A 6,000-nucleotide genomic window follows, 5' to 3' on the forward strand; every position below is an offset into this window, starting at 1 on the left:
TCTGCATGCATTCCGGCTGGATGCTAGTTGAGTGCAGTCAGCAAATGAACCTTCTGGAAAAGTACTGTCAAATCGGGGGGCACCGGGTTAGGATGGCAGGGAGAGAGACACACACAAACATTCTGCTGGGCTGGAGAAGGTAGACATATCCCTGGTCTGGGAAGTTGTCCAGTGAAGTTCTTGGCAGAGATGAAGTGGTGCACAGCTATGCCAATCGTGATGTAACCTTTTTTGTAATACTGCATTTTATTTTGTAATGCCTATTTGAGTTAATAAACGGCCATGTAAGCACCAGTTTTATAATCACTGAGACTGAGCGAATTTTTGAGTACATTGCCTTTCCATTCAGTGTGTTGAGGAAAATAATATATATAGACTTCCGTGCACTGATATTTGGGAGAGTAAAACAAATTGGTGTCACAAAGCAGCTGCTCTGTGCCTGTTTAAATGCCAACAATTTCAAAAAAAATAAAGGGTACCCGATATCAATCTATGGTCCCCCAGGTGAGAAATATCAATATAGCAAAAAATTGACCAATAGATAAAAGATGACTGAGTGCTCTTGCTTTTATAACTCACAGCGAATTTAATTCATCATATATAAAAACATCACAAAACTTGATAACTAAAGCAAAGGCTCATAATCTTTATCCCATTATTCAAACTCAGACACTTTAATTCACACAGGCTTTCTAATATTATGTACAAAAGAAATGGTGTCACAAAATTGCCATATCAAAATACATAGTACAACTGTAGACTCCAACCCCTTCTGATTAACAAGCATCAAATCTCTTGCCCTTTAATTTCTGCCAACCTTCATCAGGACAAAAGACAACACCCAGCTGTGTGTTGCCTCGCAGGAGGATGAGTTTGAGAGGCGTGATCCATCAAACAATAATAAGCTAATTACTCTCTTGGTAAGTCTATGTCATCTAAGACTAACTACTAAACTCAATAAATGTAAGGAAAGTAACTTCTTGCGTTGTTACTCTTCTACTCACCTACTCTACCGAAATGCTGGAGGTGAGTGTGGAAGAACCTGGAAGAATCCCATCTAATACCTGTCTGGAAATGCATCATAATTAGACATTCCTACAGAGCTGGAAAAGAATAGAACAGAGATCCGATATGTAAATCTCCGTCGAACCAATTCAGGTAACTTAACCCTGACCGCATAGATAAATAGCAGCAGCAGATTTTTGTACTCACATTTCAGGTAAGTATGGACAAATCACCAACAAGGCTCCTGGTTTTTTTTAATGGAGAATCAGCGTCTTGATGATAAATCTCCTAGTAAGAGACACAGAGTACCCCATTAGGTAGTGCCCAAGTGTATCTAAGTGGCATCTGCATGACAGATGCTACTGCAGGTAGGGTGGGTGCAATTCTCATCTATACCTTACCTGGCATCAGTGTATACATTGTGGATGATCCTATTAGTCTGAGAAGTGGCCCACGAACTCGTAAGTATATTCAAATCCTGTCTGCATACATATTGCAGTGTCTGAAACAAAAGAGAAGACTTGTGTTTCCAATGTCTAATACGAAAGGTACATGGTAAAATCTATGTCTATAATTCCTATCTGTCTAGACTTCTCATTGCTGTTAATTGCTGATAGTGGGTACATGTTATAGCACAGTTAAACATACCGCCCCACAAAGCATATAATGTCAGAGTGGACTGGCCATTATGTTAAATGGCGGCTAACCTCCTGTATATCAGAACCGGGAGTCTGATCATCACATTCAAAGTGCATTTCTGTATCATTGCTGGCCCAGGCTTAAATCGTATATTCTTGCGCAGTAAAGAAATTGTGTAAAAACAGACCGGCATGTGAAGAGGCTGGTGCCGGTGCTTTTGATGTGCACATAAATATATATAGCCCCAGCGCTGGATTCGCACATTCTTTTCACAGTTCGGGCTATATGAAAAAGCAGACCAGTGTTAGCATTCGGCAGGGCTGCGGCCAATGCTTATTAGTTAACACATACATCGTAGCGAGATCAGGGAGCATGGAAAATGCAACTCCTGGCGTGCATGACACTAGTCCTCATTAAACAACCATGCGGGCATGTTAAACTAACCTTAAGTTGAATAGAAATCCGATTTCACTCATGTCGCATCCGCGGCTCTGATTGCTGCAAAAACAATGAGGGCGGAAAGGTGAACGCTCGTCTTTTCCGCACCTGATGTAGCAGGAAAAAGCTAATCATAGAAAGAGGACAAACATGTTGCCTCTTAGTGAAGTAGTTGAAGCTAACATAGGTAAAACCACAAAAGAGGCTCTTGCATATAAACATCACATTATATAGTAAACGTGTTATAGTAAAGCCCCCTATAATGTCAAGAGGCATTTTTCGACAAATATTGGGCTGATGGAGACTGAGACAAATCGTGTTACATGAACTCATGGCAAATGTAGTTTACATGAGGGAGTCATAGATTCCCAGCTCACACGCCCAGGTGGAAAAAGACAGGCAAAAGGTCTCTGTCTATGGGTATTAGTGTAGCCCTCAGGAGCATATGGAAAGGTGGGTGCAACTCCCAACCCACTTATTAGTGGATAAGATAAGGCATCAGTAGAAAACGATCACCTGCTGATTAGAGTATTCCATTCAACGGAAATGTTCAAACCATGCCGCACAGTGTCCAGGGAATAAATCCATTGCTGTTCTAGTTTGTGGAGTGCCGTTGCCATTTCACCTCTGCTGCTTTTTGGTTTTATGGTTTGTAACACAAACCATTTTAATTCTGTATCTTTGCAGTCCTTCTTTGTAAAATGATCCACCAGGGGCTTGTCTGCCACTTTGTTATGAATGCACAATCTGTGCTTGCATATTCTCTGTTTTATTTGTCTGGTGGTTTTATCCACATATAGCAGGTTACATGGACAAGAGATGATGTATATAACATTTTTTGTCAGGCAATTTGTGTAGCTCCTTAGATCCCATTTCACGTGGCCATGTTTGAACACATATTTAGTTTCAGTCATGGGGCATACCACACAGTTCCCAGATTTGTGGTGCCCTATTACGGGTGGCAGTCCCCATTGATTAAGTACTGTTTGTTCCTTTACTTTTTCTCTGTATGTATGCACCAGTCTTTGTCAAAAATTACTGTTGCATTTAAATGCAAACATCATTTTTTTGCAGGCTCCCTGGATATTTAACCAGGTTCCAGTTACGGTTGATGGTTTTTTTAATGTCATTGCTGACGGGGTTGCATGTTGTGACACATACCAATCTGTCATTTGTCTGTTTTCCGAGAGGGGTCAGAGTTATTTCCCTATTTGTGTTGGCTGCTCTTTTGAGGTTATCCTTCACCAATTTTTTGGGATACCCACATTCTTTCAGTCTCTCTCTCAATTGTCCTGCGTGTATGTTAAAGTCTTCCTTCTCCGTACAATTGTGGAAGATTCTAAGGAATTGGCCGTAAGACAAATATTGCCTCAGTCCTGCAGGGTGGAAGCTGGAGTAATGGAGCATGGTGTTTCTATCGGTTGGCTTTCTGTACAGCGTGGTATCTAACTTGTTCCCTGTTTTTTTCATCATGAAATCGAGAAAGCGTAGCTGATTCGTACTCCATTCTACAGTGAATTTAATATTCACATCGCGTGTGTTGAACCAATTGTGAAAGTCAAGTAGAGAAGTACTTGACCCCCTTCAGATGACAAACACGTCGTCTATGTAGCACCTCCATATTCTCAGGTGTCACATATATTCTGGATGTTCGATGTTTTGTGCCAATGCGTTGTTAAATCCAGAAATGTACTTGGACTCGAAATCAGCCATATAAATATTAGCCACATTGGGGGCAAAAGTTGCCCCCATGCTAACTCCTTTTTGTTGTTTAATAGCTGTTTCTTAAATAGAAAAAAGTTTTCTGTCATGGCTAGACGGGAACATTCAAGTATGAATCCAGTAGTTGGTTTATGTGGCTGATTCCGCTGGTCAAGGAAGTCACCTAGTACCCCCAGACATTCCATCTGTGGGATAGAGGTATACAGAGACTCAACATCCATTGTCACTAATAGATCATCAGCCTCAATACTGAGTGCTTGTATATTCCTGATCGTATCAGTGGTGTCCTTGCTCTATGAAGGCATGGAAAGAACAAAAGGCTTGAGAAAGAATTCACTGTACACAGATAATGGTTCGAGCAATGACTCAATGGTAGAGACAATAGGTCGACCGGGTGGGTTATCTTTGTCCTTATGGGTTTTAGGGAGTATGTAGAAGGCAGCCTTTTTGGGATGTAATTTATTCAGGAACCGTCCTTCTTCTACACTGATCAATTTTTCATTTATAGCATGGTCAGTAAGACTCTTAATTTTCTACTGGAGACTTTTGGTAGGATCCTGATCCAGTTTTTTGTATGAGTTAGTATTATTCAAAAGTCTTAGACATTCCATGTCAGACTTCGATGTTTCCATGATAACTATACCCCCACCCTTGTCTGCGGGCTTTATAGTTATTTCCTCGATTTCACTTAGGTTTTTAAGACACATTCTCTCGACCTTGCTCAGGTTGTCTGGCCAGTAGTTTTTCTTTTTTATAGCTTTGAGTATTTGTTTGGTAACAATATTCTCGATGGTGGCAATTTCCAGAGGGCAGACATGTGGAGGAGTATTGAAATTAGATTTAACTTTCAATCCTGTGGTATTTTCTATCGCAGTGTTCTGCGATAATTCATTTCCTGTTTCTCTACCCAGGCTCGGCAAATGGATTTTAAAAAAATGCTTTAAGCGGATATTGCTAAAAAAGCGATGTAGCTCCAGTTCAGTGTTGAACGGATTCGCTTTAGCAACAGGCACATATGAAAGGCCCTTTGAGAGCAATTGTAATTCAATGGCACTCAATATATACATTGACAAGTTGATAATGGGTATACAGTTGCTCCTTACTGGTTTGAAAACCATTGTCGTGCCCTTACGCCCTGAAATTGGGGTGGTCTCTGTCATGGGTGTCCCCGTTGGCTTCCTGAAAAAAAACCTTGCTGTTGATATTGGCCTCTCCCTCTTGGTGGTGGACCTGTTGTCCCACTTGTGCAAGGATCTGAATCGCTAGATGATCCTGAGGTGTTCAAAAAAGTAACTATCCGATTCCCTCTCCTGTAATTTTGACCAGCCGCTAGGGCTGTGAAGAAACCCTCCTTAAGGTAAGGATAGGTTTTCTCCTCTTTGTAATTTGTTATATCCTTTTGCAATTTATATAACTTGCCGTCAAGGTTGAGCTGTCTGAATTTATTTATTTCTTCCTCTACATTCTCAAGTAGTTATTTCACATCTTTTATATTTTTGTTATCTTTCAATTATTTTTCTAGGGCTTCTAGTTCTTCCCCTTGTTTCTTAGTTTCCTCCTCGGCCGTCTCAATAATGAGAATGATCCAATCACCGGAACATCTGTTCCTGACCCCACTAAGGTTTTTTAGGAATTTTGGGTTATCTACAAAGATACACGGTATATTTCTCACTTGGAGGCCACCTGGGATAAAATCCCGGTTTTAAGTATTCCAACATGAACTTGACATGAAATTCAGTTTGTGTTTGTTTTTTCTTTTTTTGCAGAATTTTTTCAATGTTGTCTCCCCGCCGCCCCTGTTTCTGTTGTTTGAGTATTTGTGAGGAGGGCTGGTGTCTCTAATAACTTTTTGTAATGTTCATCGGAAAACAAGAACAAGTTAACATTATCCATTTTGGTACAGTAGGTGAGTAGAAGAGTAACAACGCAAGAAGTTACTTTCCTTACATTTATTGAGTTTAGTAGTTAGCCTTAGATGACAGAGATTTACCAAGAGAGTAATTAGTTTATTATTGTTTTATAGATTACGCTGCTCAAACCCATCCTCCTGCGAGGCAACACACAGCTGGGTGTTGTCTTTTATCCTGATGAAGGTTGGTAGAAATGAAAGGGCAAGATATTTGATACCCTTCTGACCAACAACCGAAACACGTGTCGACTGTTAGATCTCCTGTAACAGATACAGAGGGATACACT

At 40.5% G+C, this 6,000-nt stretch overlaps 1 long non-coding RNA gene across 3 annotated transcripts in view; it reads right to left on the bottom strand.

Moving 5' to 3' along the window:
* Positions 1 to 2,187, bottom strand: part of LOC138581077 (uncharacterized) — a 62,261-nt gene extending 60,074 nt beyond the window's left edge. For all 3 annotated transcript variants that reach the window (XR_011304423.1, XR_011304422.1, XR_011304421.1), the window contains exons 1-4: positions 2,089 to 2,187; positions 1,407 to 1,507; positions 1,213 to 1,293; positions 1,005 to 1,103 (exon numbers count right to left, since the gene is read on the bottom strand). This is a non-coding gene — a long non-coding RNA (uncharacterized lncRNA). The remainder of the gene's footprint in view (positions 1 to 1,004; positions 1,104 to 1,212; positions 1,294 to 1,406; positions 1,508 to 2,088) is intronic.
* Positions 2,188 to 6,000: the final 3,813 nt, after the last annotated feature.

The sequence above is a fragment of the Ambystoma mexicanum genome, chromosome 1p, assembly GCF_040938575.1.
Source record: "Ambystoma mexicanum isolate Mex_15411 chromosome 1p, UKY_AmexF1_1, whole genome shotgun sequence".
In the NCBI taxonomy this organism is placed as follows: domain Eukaryota; kingdom Metazoa; phylum Chordata; class Amphibia; order Caudata; family Ambystomatidae; genus Ambystoma; species Ambystoma mexicanum.